Source organism: Saccopteryx bilineata, chromosome 5, assembly GCF_036850765.1.
Source record: "Saccopteryx bilineata isolate mSacBil1 chromosome 5, mSacBil1_pri_phased_curated, whole genome shotgun sequence".
Taxonomy (NCBI): Eukaryota; Metazoa; Chordata; class Mammalia; order Chiroptera; family Emballonuridae; genus Saccopteryx; species Saccopteryx bilineata.
In genome coordinates, this window is record NC_089494.1 from 238,850,773 (window position 1) to 238,866,451 (window position 15,679).

The 15,679-nt window shown below is 47.4% G+C and overlaps 1 protein-coding gene across 5 annotated transcripts in view; it reads right to left on the minus strand.

The window, feature by feature from the left end:
- The window catches only part of TBC1D1 (TBC1 domain family member 1), a 254,594-nt gene extending 244,753 nt beyond the window's left edge, over positions 1–9,841 (minus strand). For 2 of the 5 annotated variants that reach the window (XM_066233850.1, XM_066233849.1), the window contains exon 1: positions 9,631–9,839. The gene's annotated coding sequence lies outside the window, so the exon portion shown is untranslated. Of the gene's footprint in view, positions 1–415; positions 563–9,630 lie in introns of all 5 variants that reach the window. The other 3 variants (XM_066233846.1, XM_066233847.1, XM_066233845.1) reach the window with 3 other exon arrangements.
- Positions 9,842–15,679: the final 5,838 nt, after the last annotated feature.

Here is a 15,679-nt window from a genome sequence, read left to right on the forward strand (position 1 = left end):
AGTCCTTAATAGTTGCTCCCATAAAACCTAAGTCTTCTACATGGTATATCAGGCCTCTCTGGAACTTGGTCCAACCATATGCTCCCCTCGGATGCCTTTCCTTCTTCATGCACCTTTTGGCTCTGAAGATAGAGACTGGTTATGACTCCCCACCTGAGGTGAGACTGTTACGGCCCTGTGCCATAGTGCATACTGTTCCTCTTTCCGGGAACAGAGTAGCTGTCACAAACTATCTCAGAAATAAAGTGTCTGAGATGGTAACAGGTTAGCCTGCCGCATTTAGCCGGCTGGTAGAGGATGTGCGACTCCTGGGTCTGAGACAAAGGACAATGTATTACTCAGAGCGACAGCAGTGACCAAGGAGTCAGCATTTGTGTCATGTCCCCACCCCCAATTCCCACAGCCCCGGTGATACCTGTATCCACACTGGGTAACAGGAGGGACACCTGAGCTTCGGTAGCCCCGATATGTTACCATGGGGAGTAAGCTTGTCTGTCCTTTGCTCCAGAGGGACACGCTATTTCTGTCTTCTGTGGCCGTTTGCTATTTTTAAGAAAAGAGCCTGAAAAGGTAGGTCAGAACAAGGCAGTTAGTGAGTGCCTCTGTTCACAAGATGTGTAGGCACGTGAGAACCCCATGCAGGATCTCTCCCAATGACTCCCAGTCTTGCCAGCTAAGTTAATTCCGACACACATTTATTTAAGTCATAGGTCAAGGCAGGTGATTTGGGGCATCCACCACGATGACCTTCTGCACTTCCTTTCGAATTGTCACATTTATTTTAAGAGTTTGAATAGGTGTCCCTCAACAAGACTGTTATGACCCTTCTTAAACTCTTAAGGTTTGGGATTTCTAAAACCAGTATTGAAAATTCTAAGCCTTTTCTGAACTGGAACAGAAGTCTCTTCTTTTTACTCTTTGTTTTTCTAGATGGTATACACGCGTATATGCTGAGTGAATTTTTATAATATAATTCGAAATAGCTCAGAGCTAAGTTTTTCTTTTAAATGTTCAAAGGTTCAGAAATAAAGCCCTACTTTACTTAAAGCTCCAGCGTATTTCATGGCAGTGTATTCCCTGTCTCCTTTTCTTTTCAAGTATAGCTTCTCTGAGAACAGATGTGCAGTTCACATAACCCCATAAATAATGGTCTCTCTCTCCTTCCTCTCTCTCCTCTACAGGTGAAAGTGGCATTAAATGTCTGGGTTAGCTTCCATTCCTGTAACTGAATCTGTTTCAAGCTCTAACCGTTGACAGCTGCTAATCCCAAGACAAGCTTAAAGGAGTATCACAATTATTACAAAGGGTATAGCCGAAATCTCTCAATCACTGTAGAAGAAGCAGCAATAGGTACGACGGCAACAAGTGCTGCAAAATGACCTTTAGTTTTCTTCTAAGGGAAAACATACATAATGCAAAAAAAGTTGACAAATTAGTCATTTCAATCATTTGGTAAGTAAGAAGTCATCAACTCAGTTCTGCCGTTTCATTGACGAAACTATGCGAATGTCTAAAGTTTTCACTTTTCAACCAGCTGGGGCACGTTCATAGTATCTCTGTAAAAAGTAGATAGGACCTTGGCCCTGTCCAGTTGGCTCAGTGGTAGAGCATTGGCCCAGCATGTGAAGTCCCCGGTTCGATTCCCAGTCAGGGCACACAGGAGAAGTAACCATCTGCTTTTCCACCCCTCCTCCTCCCTCTTCTCTCTTTCTCTTTTCCTTTCCCACAACCATGACTCGATTGGTTCGAGCACATTGGCTCCAAGCGCTGAGGCTGGCTCTGTGGAGCCTCTGCCTCAGGCACTAAAAATAGCTTGGTTTGTGAGCATGGCCCCAGATGGGCAAAACATCAGCCCCAGATGGGGATTGCCAGGTGGATCCTGGTCAGGGTGCATGTGGGCATCTGTCTCTCTACCTCCCCTCCTCTCACTCAGAAAATAAGAAAAAGAAAATAGATGGGACCTTTATACTGTTTATTAACTATTAAATAAGTTCTAGCTCAAAGTCAAAATTATTTATAAGCAATTTAGATTCTGTTGATATAAGATTCATAGTAACAGATTAGGTAACTGCATGACTTTTCAATAAAAAGTTCCATGAAACAGATGAACTATTTAAATAATACTAACAAACTATTAGATTATTTTTAAGTCATCTCAGTCCACATCATTTGCACACAACCTCTGATCTTAGGTCCCAGGTTGAACTACCTATTTCAAGAGGCCTCTTCTACTTCAAACCCTCAGTAAGATACACGGTGATCTGCTAGTCCAGTGAGTTTTGGTTATGTTCTTTTTTTTTTCTTTTTTTTTGTATTTTTCCAAAGTTAGTAGCGGGGAGGCAATCAGACAGACTCCCGCATGCACCCAACTGGGATCCACCCGGCATGCCCACCAGGGGGCAATGCTCTGTCCATATGGGGCATTGCTCTGTTGTGGCTGGAGCCATTCTAGCACCTGAGGCTGAGGCCATGGAGCCATCCTCAGTGCCCGGGCCAACTTTGCTCCAATGGAGCCTTGGTTGCAGGAGGGGAAGAGAGAAATAGAGAGGAATGAGAGAGGGAAGATGGAGAAGCAGATGGGCGCTTCTCCTGTGTGCCCTGACTGGGAATCCAACCGGAGACTTCCACACATCGGGCCGACGCTCTACTGCTTAGCCAACTGGCCAGGGATGTGGTTATGTTTTTGTGTGCACAAGCCCGATTACCTACAGAGGCCGTCTGTATTCTATGTATTCTACACAACTCCCACCTACCACATCCATACACATGGTAGGTATTTGCAACACAAAAGATGCTTTTTATTAGAATAGCTTCAATAATAACGTTAGTGAATCCTGCTAAAAATATTCCTGGAAGCCTGCATGTAGACTCATAACATTTCAAAGCCAGAAAGGTCCTTTTAAGCCATTTTGAAATTCCCCTCATATTTGAAAATAGGAAACTGGGCTCTGGAGAAGTTAAGTGGCTTGTCCAAGTTTGGTGACAGAATTAGGACAATTCAAGTCCCTGACTCCCATCCAAGTGCAGCAAAGAACCTGAGTGTCCTCATGAAAACACTTTCATGTTGTGCAGTTAAGAAAGCAAGTTACTTCACTTCTCCAAAGTTCAAGTTTACTTTTATGAGAATGGAACAGGATAATCCCCATGTTTGCAACTCTCTCTAAAATCTGGTGAATCTAATTTTCATAATATACAATACCAAATGTCCCCGACACTGTGTGGGGAAGAAAAGCTGCTCTCATCCTCCTGTCAGGACTGTAAATGTGGAGGTGGAACGTGAAGGGAGGATGGGGTTGATGGATCAGAGAGCCAGAGGCGGGATGGTGGGAGTCAGGAACAGGGTGCCATGGGGAACCCCCTCTCTTTCCGTCCCGCCTCCACTCCCAGCCAGCAAACCACCAGGGGGAGTAGGATGGGGACTTTCCAGGGGCTAACTCTACTGCAGCCTCTGCAGGCTCCGTCCTCACCTCCTTACAACTGGAGAAAAGAAGGAAAGAAAGAAAAGGAGGTGTGTTGGAAGTTTCTAGTTCCGGGCCAGGTTAGGAAAAAGCTGATACTGATTACCTATTGGGGACCTCCAGGTTGGGTGCAGAGTCCCCAGGTGGCCACTCACCCCTATCCCCCAGCAAATCAACGGTTACTTTTTCTGTTCTTTAATCCAAACAGACTGGGCATGCAGCTGAACCGAATTACCTATTGGTTCGTTTGTGTACAGAACGCTGTCCAATCAGAGCAGTGTGCCGCTCACCCTGGAATTGCCTACAGGGCCCGGTAAAGCGGTCATCTATTTCACCATCTCACAGAGCTCCTGCAGGTGGAGCCTCTAATCTTTCCATCCTCAAGGACGCTACCACACTGGTGTGTGCCTCTCTGATTTGACACATAAAGCATTGATGTTTTTAATGATTTCCTTCCTATGTAAATCAGAGCCAATTTAAAGCTGGTCCTTATATTTCTTCTGTTCTCGTTTACTGTGCTGCCCAGGATAAAGGGGTAGAGAGGTCTTAGCTGGCCTTCAGGGGTTATGTGTAACCCTCCCTCCTGGCGTAGCTGCTTTAAGTTGTTCTAAAAGTAATAGTAACATATTTTTTTTAACATTTAATCATTAAAACATTATTTTCAATTACAGTTGACATACAATATCAGTTTCAGGTGTACAGCATAGTGGTTAGGCACTTATATAACTTACAAAGTGATCATTCCAATTAGTTATTACAGTATTATTGACTCTATTCCTTGCTGTACTTTACATACCCCCTGTATTTTGTAACTATCAATTTGTACTTTTAATCCCCTCACCTTTTTCGCCCATCTATCTACCCCCCATCTGACAACCATCAAAATGTTCTATCTATGGTTTTGTTTCTGTTTTGTTTGGTTTTTTAGATTCCACATGTAAGTGAAATCATCTAGTATTTGTCTTTCTCTGTCTGCATTTCACTTAGCATAATACTCTCTAGGTCAGTGTTTTTCAACCAGTGTGCCATGAGACATGGTCAGGTGTGCCGTGGGGAAATTAAACATGGGTCCCCAAACTACGGCCCGCGTGCCGGATACGGCCAGCGGAGGCTTTTTATCCAGACCACCACCAGCCGCCTCCATCCGAACAGAAACATTCCCCTCACAATCCCTCCAGCTATCAGCGACAGGAAGAGTGGAGGCTCAGGGAATGCTCACTGACCAATCACCTTCCAGGATTCATCCCGACCACTAGCGATGAACCAATAGTAGGCTGCCTCTCATCCACACCCAGGAAGGTCCCCGCTGGGGCTGCCGTGCACTTGTCATTGTGTGGCCGAGGCGAGTAGTTGAAGCTGCTACTCCTCCCCATGGTCCCGATTTCTAATCCTGGTCAGGACTGGTGGTAAATGTTGCCACCACTAGATGAAGCCTCAGCCTCAGCTGGTTATGTCTATCCTGATGGTGTATATAGATATTTGACGTTTTTCTTTTTAAAAGAGGCCCCCGCAGCTCCATTGGAGCAAAGACGCCCCAGGTGGTCAGAGCGTCGCCCCCTGGTGGGCATGCCAGGTGGATCCCGGTCCGGCGCATGTGGGAGTCTGTCTGACTGTCTCTCCCCGTTTCTAGCTTCAGAAAAATACAAAAAAAAAAAAAAAAAAAAAAAGAGAGAGAGAGGCCCCTGCAGAGGGTGATATACAATGCATCACAATGTTATCTAACTTTAAAGCTAAAGTTTGCTGATCTTCCTTTGGACAGTTTTTGGTTATCTGTTGCCAAGGAGTTCCCCATTCTGGCCAACAAAGCTATTTTAACATTGCTCCCGTTTTCAACCACATATCTATGTGAGCTGAGCTTCTCCAGCTTGACTGCGATAAAAACTAAAACCAGAGAGAGACTGAGAACTGTTGAGGAAGAGCTTCGTGTGTGTCTTTCTACCATTCCTGCCAGGATATCCCTTTTGTGTTCATCGAAACAGGCCCAGGTTTCACACTGAGTATAAATACATTTAGAAACTATATTATTATCTATATGTATAATATGTACTGTGTTAGAGTGTCATTTTGTGTCATTTTGGTAGGTGGTGTGCCCCAGGATTCTGTAAATATAAAAAATGTGCCGCGGCTCAAAAAAGGTTGAAAATGACTGCTTTAGGTCCATCCATGTTGTCGCAAATGGCAACTTTTCATTTTTCTATGGCCAAGTAATATTCCATTGTGTATGTATATCACATCTTTATCCACTTGTCTATTAGTAATCATTGTTAACACATAATAATACTTTTGTGTCCCCTAACTGATTTAGCTGTTACAACCACCTTGGACAATAAGGATTGTTATTATCATATTGGAACAAGGACTATGATGAACTGTTATCATTATCAACTCCAGTTTAAAGATGAGAAATGAGAAGGAAGTTGGTGCACAGAGACATGGAGTCACTTGCTGAAGGTCATTCGAATAGGAAGTGGCAGAACCAGGTTTTGAACCCAGGTCCTTCCACAGAGTTCGTACGTGCTCTTAACCACTTTGCTAGAGGACGACCTATTGATTAACTGCCTCTTCTTGGACCTTTCATATATGAGCTTCTGTATTCTTATAACTCCGAGAAGTATGTTTTATCACTCTCATTTTCCTAAGGGTCCCTGGCTAGTAACTAAAGGCAGGATTTGAATTCAGACCTGTCTTCTATTTCTATTTCAGACCTGCCCAAATTTCTATTCTTTGAGATACAAGAATATCTCTAGAAGGGAGTAAACTCTAATATATCTTTCTAGTGGATTAGCTGGGTTATTTTTCTACCTAAATTTTCCTTGGCCTTAGTAATCTGAATCAAATGTCAAAGTTATACTCCGAAAGGATAAAACAAACAAATAAATAACAGAGATAAGTGATATTTGAGTGCTCCCTATGTATCAGGCACTGTTCTAAGAATTTCAAATAGATAAATTGATTAAGTTTGACAATAAACTTGTACGTACCTAGTTTAAAAATGTAGAGTCACTGATCATAAATAATGTCTTGTTAAATAAGTATATTCTTTTTAAAGAGAAAAATAGACATTGCTTGTCACAAAGGAAAGCAACACACTCAATATTAAAGGCCTCTTTGTTGGTGCTAAAGCCTATTCCCTGCATTCTGCACAGCTTCGCTGAAACATGAGTGTCAGGATTATTTCACATGGCCTAAATATGACAAACATTCTTTCTAAACATTTGAAAGCTGAAAAGGGACACATTTCTCTTAAATCTAAGAATCCATCCAGTGGAAATCTCGGCTTGAAAATGTCAAAATCTTGAAAGTGGAAACCTTCCTGTCTTTTGTGAAGAACCTGGTTTTAAAATATTTTGAGCAGAATGTGGGGGTGGGAAGAAGAAATGACAATAAAAGTCAGAAAAGGCAACTGTAAGGTAATCCTCTGCTCTCACCAACATTCCTTGTCTGCTCAGTGGACGCACCGTCATTTTTAATGAACAGATTCTGCTTCTCCACTTTTCAAGGATCAGGAAGAGAAAAGGGCTGAGAAACATATCACGTATTAGAACTAACGCGGCCCTTAAACTTGAGAAGGCCACACAGTAGACGGGGAAAAGGGCAAAGCAAATTATGCCAAGGCACCCCCACACGAGCAGACTTGAGCTCCAAATGGTCTGCTACACATTTTGAGTCTACCGGGGAATCCAAAGATTGGAAACTAGGGGCCTTCAGAGAAATGCTGTGAAGGGAGTAAAAGGTGTTAGAGAGAGCTGTCATTTTGTGACGTGAAATTAGAAGCATATTCAGCCCTGGCTGGGCAGTGCGGTTGGTTGGAGTGTTGACTTGATGTGCCAGGGCTGCTGTTCGATCCCCATCAGGGCACATGCAAGAGTCAGCCAAGAAATGCATAGATGAGTGGGGCAACAAATCAATGTTCTCTCTCTCTCTTTCTAAATATCAACAACAATTTTTTAATTAAAAAAAAAACCATATTCAAAGACAATATCTTCTCAAGCAGGCAGTCCTACCCGAGGCACTATGACTGCAGGTGTTGATGTGAGTGGGGGGACAGGTAAGCACCATGCTGCTCGGTGCGGCACGCCTTGCTGCTTCCCAGATGTGCGTCCTAAAACTGCTAGAAGATCTGAGCGTGAGAGGAACTGAGCACACGCCTGGCTTGGCGCAAGGGTCCATCTGACTGCTACTGCAACCCTCCTGTGAAGGCTGCTCTCTAGAGAAGTGAGAGACAGAGATTGTCGAGAGCCGAGTAATCAGGGAGATGGGCAAGCTGTTTCTTCAGTTGCCCATTTCTCTCTCATACCCTCTGGGACTATGACAGACGGTGTCAAAATGGGACGAAAGATCAACCCTGGCATGGCCGCACCTAGCCAGAACTGTTATCATAGTGAAAGGGGAAAACCCCAGAGCACTCTGCCGGAAAGATAGTGGTAGACTGTGGCACAATCCTATTGGCTAAACTTGACTATGATGCCAATAATTTATAATTTTCCTCCTATTTTGCTGGTCTGCAAACAGCTGGACAAATCCACATAAAGGTATTTATTTTAATTATCACCTGATGATTTTATTTGCTGCTTTGAGCCACTTTAGTCTCTTTGATATCTCCTGTGCTGAATTTAATAGTCTTAGGATACTCTACTGTGTTTACTTATGAAAATTCCCCCTCAACATTTCACCCTTTAACTCACAACTGTGCTCACAATCCAGTAGCTCATTTTGTCGATGGTTACTTATAGATAAATCTGGAGAGAAAGCATGTTTAAGAGTCTGATTTCCCTATAACTTGGTTAAATCTATCTATCTATATCTATATATATCTGAGACTGTGATAGCATTTCATTTCCAACAGGATGTTAAAACCAAACAACCTGTTCACAAGAGCAGGCAGCCCTTTTCCATACAAGCTTTTTCATGCCATGTTCTTATTCCTGAATATCTTCAGGGTTCCCAGGAAGGAGCTCCTCCCCAACCAAGAGAAGCCATCTGAGCTCTAGGACTCGCCTGCTTCAGGGTTCTAACCCAAGGGAGTAATAGAACAGAGTGTCCAGAACCTGAGTCCTTCTGCAAGGTGGATTCCCAGCCTCCTGGGACAGCTCCCCATTCATTCTTTCAACCCAACCCCTCCCACACTGAGCAGGCTCCCAAAATACAACAAAACCGGCAGGTGGCCATTCTCCCAACTCCAACCAATCCCATCAGGAACCCGGGGAAGAGAGTGAACTTCTGTCCTGAAGAAGGGCTTTCTATGAAGGCCTATGCACTTCAGTGCAAAGAGCTTAGAAGTTTGGCCTTGAAGAGACAGCTGAGTTTCTTGAGTGTGACTCATTTAAAACAAGTGATTTTCAATTGCTCTTTCAAAGTCTGACTATGTTAAGAAATTAAATCATCAAATCATCTAAAAGGAGGATGAGATCCGTGTGAAGTGAATACCTGTCCATTAATGTAGGGCACTCTGAAAACTGTGTAGGGGAAGAAACAGACGTCACTTTCTATTTCTTTTCCTTTTTTAAAGCAACTTACAGAGAATAAGCTATTTTAAATAAAATGAAAACGGATAAAGTCGCCTCTAGGTGAATTTCAAAGAAAACCACACCTCTTTTTTAAAATAAAAACGTGTGTGGAAGTTCGAGAGGTCCCATAATCACGACATCAGGAAGCTGCTAGAAACAATTAGGCAGGGTTTCGAAATGACTGGTACAGGATGTGCCCATAGAAAGAAATGTTGTGCGCGCTGGTGCAGCTGCCAAAGTTACTACTGCAAAGTACCCTGAACTTTTAAAGGGTGGCATGGGATTACTCAGACCGCCCTCCCCCCAGTCTGGTCGCCTCACAAACACACTAGCTACAGAGATATTTGGCGGGAGAAGAAGGAGGGAGAGAGGAGGACCAGAAAGCAGGGCTGGGGAAGGCAGTGGGAAGGAGGCTTTCGGACCTGCGGGGTCGTCAAGAGCGAGAAGGTTTCGCTTTCGTCCAAGTAGGGGGCAAAGAGGCAGCGATGAACTTCCTCCCCCGAGAGCCCCGCGGCGCGCGGGGACAGCAGAAACGCCCCTGCGCTGCCCTGGTTTGGCTTCTCCGCGGGCCTGGGCGCGCGAGGGCGCGCTGGGTGCGGGGGCCGCCGGGGATGCCCCGGGAGGAACCGGGCGGCGGCGGGGACCGAGCCGGGGAAAGCTCCTACCTGGGCGGCGGCGCGCTCAGGGCGCGGGGTCGGACCGGGGCGCGCAGGTGCCCGGGGGCAGCCGGGGGGCGGCCTGAGCGGGCGGGGCGCCCATCGTGCCGCAGGGGCCGGGAGGGGCCGCTCGGCGCGGATCCCGCACCTTCTCCGCCCGGCGGCAAGCACGGCGGGTCCCGCGGCGGCGGCCGCAGCAACAGGCACGGTGGCGGCGGCGGAGCTGGAGGAGGCGGAGGAGGTGTCTGCGCGCGGCTCGCGTTTCCTCCTCCAGGGCTGGGCGGGCGCGGGGGAGGCGAGGGGAGGGCCCGAGCGGGGAACCTCCCGCCTCTGCGCCCCGGGACTTGCGCTGGGGACGCGGCGCCCCCCTCCCTACTGCGCCGTAGGGCCGCCCGAGCTTCACGGCCGGGACGGGCGACCCGCACGCGGACGACAGCTGCTGCAGTGCGGGTCCGCCGGGGCCCCTCGCCCGCCCTCGCCTCTCCCCTGCCCGCCGGGCCATCCTCGGCCCCCCCGGGGAGGGAGTGGGGAGCGCGCCCCGGGCGCAGTCCCAGCGCAGGGTCCTGGCTCGCCGTCCGCCTGGGGCGCCGGGGACGCGGGGCCCGCGCGTGATTCCGGCCCTCGTGGTGGGATGCGCGGTCGCACACGCTGTCCTCAGCAGCCTATTTATAGCAGGTGGCCGGCCCGCGGGGCTCTCCGCAGGTGGCACTGCCAGCCCGCTCTTCGCGCCCCGCGGTAGCCTAGCCTCGTCTGCACTGTCGCCTCCTCCCTCCGAAACGGACCTGGTGAAAACTGCATCAGACCCGGGAAGGCGACCGAGCCACCTGGCTCTCGCCGCATCGCCCTTCTCCCTGTCCTCCGGTTGGATACTGGCAGGGAGGGAAGTGAGGCACCGCCATCCCGTCGGGCGCTGGCAGCGAGGCAGGAAGATCAGGGGCTTAGGGGCTAAGGCCGAAGTGCCATCCCCGTCAAACACCGATGAGCCGGTTTCTGAGCAGCTGCGGGGGCAACGCAGGGGCTGTAGTGGGCGCTTTCTCGCGCATGCACGCGCGCACGCGAACACACACACACACCCGCGGCGGCCAACCCTTGGGTCAGGTTTGGGGCAATTCCCAGTGGCTTTGTATAGTGTAAGGAGACACTCTAGGGATATGTAAGAAGGCGCCTATGATTAAAGGATGGTGGTGAGCAGAAAACTGACCACCCTCCCAAGCCTGTCCCACAAATTTCACTTTCCGGAGGATGTAGGACTTGAAGAAAGTGGACCACATTGCACACAACACCAGAGATGAGTCAACAGGAGGAGGGAGAGAAAGAAGGAGGTGGAGGTGAGAGGAAAGGACGGTGGTGAAAAGTCCTAGGAAGCATCTTGGGCGTTATTTTGCTTAGGATACCTGGAGGCCCACTTTAGGGAACTGGCAAAGAGCTTGGGCTGCGGGGTTGGACTGAGCCCGAATCCCAACTCCATCAATGGTGTGGCCTAGGCAGCTGCTGGACCTCCACTCGCTTACCTGTGGAATGGGACCAACACACACTATAGGACCTTTGTGAGGATAAAATGGGAAATCAAATGTCAAGTGCTTAGCACAGTGGCCTCAGTACCTGGGCCTCAACTAATGGCAGCAGCTAGTTGCCAAGGAAAATGAGACAGAGTGGTTCAAGGGGCCCCCCTTCCTTCTCCTCCCTGCCTCCGGAAGAGTATGTTCCTAGAAGCTGGCCCAGGCTCCGGGAGCCTTTTGATCAGGATTCGTTTGTGAGATTCCTGGACTCCATTCCTCTGGATGCTCAAATCCCGGGGAGGTATGTTTAAGTGCAACACAGAATTTTTCTCCATGGCTTGATTTAAAACTCTAGTAGTAGTGGTAGCTGTTATTCATTGAGGTGCTAGTCTGTTCTGGACATTGTGGCAGGTACTTTATTGCCTCTAATCCTCACAAAAACTCCGCGGAGCCCAGGTGAATTAAGCCATTGGACTAATGAGGAAACTAGGAGTTTAGTGCTTCTTGGAGGCCTCAGAGCTAGTAGATGCTAGAACCCCCCCCCAATCCAGAACCCCTCGTAACATGCTTTCTTTCTGGCCACTGTGAAGCCCTCTTGTAACACTTAGCTCACTCTTTGTCATAGCGCAATTATTTGTGTACTTAACTCAAACCTTTTTCAGAAAAAGGTGAGGAATATATACAGACATGGATACTCTAATGATTGGAACATTCATTGGGTTATGGAAATTGTTCTCCATTAGGTTACAAGACCAGGTAAACCAGTTAAATTATATTGTCACTTGGGTCACACCAAATTATTTCATATCTTTATCTCCAACTTGGTTGTACAGCTCCCGTGCCCTCTGTGCAGCAGCCTGCTCAACACTCTTACCTCTAGAGCCCGAATGTCAGGACAGGTGCACAGTCATCCACTTCATTGACCCCTGAACCGCCTTGCATACATGACCTGGCAGATGATGGCGGACACTGTTCTCTAATAACCCTGCATGTTAGCCCCTGCCTCTGGGAGAGGGGGTCAGGCCAAGGCTGGGCTCTGCCCACAGGACATTTTACCAGAGCCACTTACCATTCTGCTCTGCACCCCCTTTTCTTTTCCTGACTTACCCCCTCACTCCCGCTCCACCCTCCCCGCCAGTTCCAGGGCACAGGAAAGCTTAGAAACAGGTAGGCAGCCAGATGGGTGCTTGATTGGGTCACAAAGGTGGGAAGTGGAGGGGGGCGGGCAGAGGCGGCCTCGGTAGTGGAGTGGAGGGCAGAAGCGTTCCTGCCCCACACCCCTCTGCTGAGAGCCAGCAAGTTGCAGCTCAGTGATTTACAGTTTGGTGGCAAGTGACCATTTGCCCCAACCTCTCACCTGGGTTAGGGAAAGGCCATGGCCTTGTAAACAGCAGTGATTTCTGCATCATTTTTCCAGCTTCCAGGGTCAGGAAATGCCCAAGGAAGGATAATGCCAGATAAAGATTTCCTTTTCTTTCTTTCTTTCTTCCTTCCTTCCTTCCTTCCTTTCTTTCTTTCTTTCTTTCTTTCTTTCTTTCTTTCTTTCTTTCTTTCTTTCTTTCTTTCTTTCTTTTTTTGCTATGGCATTGTCCCAGAGAGTAGGAGACAGCCCCATCAGTCTCGCTTGCACTCATTTCTAGCAGCCCTGGAAGAAAGAGTAAAGGGGATTTGGGGGCTGATGGCAGGATGAAGAGTGTCAAATTAGGAGGGGACATCCATATGATCCTGTGCACTGGCGAGGTAAGAACTAACCACCCAGTCTCACCTGCAGGTGCCATTGTTCCAGGAAGAAACTAGCTCCTTCCCTTTGTCCTGCAGAAGCGTGACTCCCAGCAGGCCTGGTACATGGCCATGCCAGAGACTGGGCAGCACGGAGCTCGCTGGGGCCCTCCAGGGTGTTTTGTGGGTAGTTCTTTAAGTCTCCAATAACGAAAGGAAGTAGGGAATGGGGCCTAACTCTACTGGGACCCTGCCGCAGGCCCCTGATTCCAATGACTGGTATGACTCAGGATCACACAAGGCACTTAGCTGATACCAGTTCCTGACCTCTTGGCTCGGGGAGTGAAAACCCCAGATAAGAAGGTTTTCACAATCTGGGCAGCTGCCGTTTCCTTGTGTGGACAGCCTCTGCACCTCCAGTTCCTCCTGAAATCCTGCCACGGATCATTTTGGGGGGCTTCCTCTATAGCTTCTTTCCCAGTTTAGTCATCTGTAGCATAATTAAATATTCATTGCCAAAGGCCAGGAGCATTAATAGCCACATGAAGAAGGCTGCAGAGCACTAGAAAACTCTGACTACTCATGCCATCAAAACAAGTGAGAGGCCCAGAGCCAGAAAGAACACAGAGGCCACTTGACTTTTAAAAAGATGGGAGAAGCACGGATAAATCGAACGAAAAGTCTTTCATTAATGTAGAAGAGAGACTTTTAATAAACTTATTCATTATCATTAGAACTATCAGATAGTTGTTGAAAGTTTCTTTAATTAGAAACCCAAACTTTATTGCTATGATACATCTTCACCTAACTCCCAAGTGTACATAATGAGGTAAGAGTTCCTGACTGATGGGCCTACTTCCAAAATTGGTTTATTAAATAAAGGCAAGAAATTAAGGTCATACGGGATAGGACACTAGGGTGGTCCAGTGGGTATGCTCACTCTCAGTAATTGGCAGTGACTTTCTAAAACCCTGGACGGATCCTGATATCTGAGATGTCAGGAGAGGGTTTCAGAGTCAAGTTCAAGTTCAGTGGGCCAAGGGTATGAGAGGGAGCAGCAGTGTCTGCCGGAGAACCTGCCGATCATGCCAACCCAAGCCACAGCTAGTGGCATCTAAACAGTACATGCAGTCAGGCCCAAAGTGTCTTGATTAGCTATAAGAAATATTCCTCATTGACAAGTAAGTGGATTGGAGTAAAGATCAGAGAGCTCCTTACAATGACTTGCCTGCAATACTGGAGCCCTGAAATTATTTTCTGAAAGGCATAAGAATGATAACATGCAGCGCAGTAATAAAACATAAAATGAGCAGATAACCCAATGCTGATTTTGGAATTTCAGCAATTTAAATAAACAAATTTTACTGCACGAGAGAACTTGTGCTTACAGTGATGAGACGATATAAACCACGTCATGTGGGAACAAGTGGACTGTTCCCCGAGCCCCAGACTAAGCTCCTGTGAAGTATCCAATCTCCTTTTACGGACAAAGCAGATAAACTCCGGGCCTGGTTCCACTTCCCTTTCGGCTCCCTTTCCTATTTACTAAATCATTGCCGGACACTAGCAGCCGTTACTCCCGGCTCTCTGGTACACTTCGGCCTCAGTTTGGGGCTCCCACTTCCTACCTGAGCTGGTTTTGTGGGTTTAGGCAGCAAGAGCAGAGCTGAGCACGTATTAGCTAGCACATCACCCTGTGTTACGATATCTAAAGTTGTGTAAGGTCTGTGAGAATTTCTTGGTAATTGCGAGGGTTGTGGATCTCAGGGATTTTACCCAGACTGGTAAGAGGAATAAGCTTCCAACTTGCAAGGCCCCCCACTTACTTGTATCCCAAAGGCCATTGCTTCATCGCTAGCACATAATGTATACACTCATCTAAAAAAAAAAAATGCAGCAGCTTGGCTAACTGGTCTCCCTGCTTTTTTTTTACCCTCACTGTCCTGCAGTCTATACAGAATATAGCAGCCAACTGAATTTGTTAAAATACCGGTTGGGATTGGCCACTACTCTACTTAGAACCCTCCCATGGCTTCTGATTTCCCAGATTAAAAGTCAAAATCCTTATAATGGTTTGTAGAGGGCTGTGGGATCTCCCCCTTCACCCTCCCCACACTACCACGTCTGTACTTCATGCTACCAGCCTTGGGGCACTTATTGCTCAAACCACACTGGCCTTGCTTGCTGTCACTCAAACCCATTGGGCACACACCTGCTGTTATTCACCCCTGCCCCAGGACCAGCGCATGCGCATTCACTGTTCCCTCTGCCAGGCATGCTCTTCCCTCAGACATCCATCCACATTGCCCCCTACTGCAATTTCTTTAGGTCTTTATTTTTAACTTATTTGTTATTTTATGTATTTATTGACTGATTGATTTAATTTTTTAAAATTTTTATTTATTTATTCATTATAGAGAGGGGAGAGAGAGTGAGAGAGAGAGGGAGAGAGAGAGAGAGAGAGAGAGAGAGAAGGGGGGAGGAGCAAGAAGCATCAACTCCCATATGTGCCTTGACCAGGCAAGCCCAGGGTTTCGAACCAGCAACCTCAGCGTTTCCAGGTTGATGCTTTATCAATTGCGCCACCACAGGTCAGGCCAGGCTGATTGATTTTAGAGAGAGAGGAAGCAGGGGGAGAGAGAAAGATTGAAACATTGATTTGTTTTTATATGTGCCCCCACCGGGGACGGAATCGGACGATGTAACTAATCAAACTATCCGGAAAGGGCTGAGGCCTCTGATCAACCTTTGAAAATGGAAACCAGTGCTCCAACTACACACACACACACACACACACACACACACACACACACACACGTATGCGCACACACACGCACTCA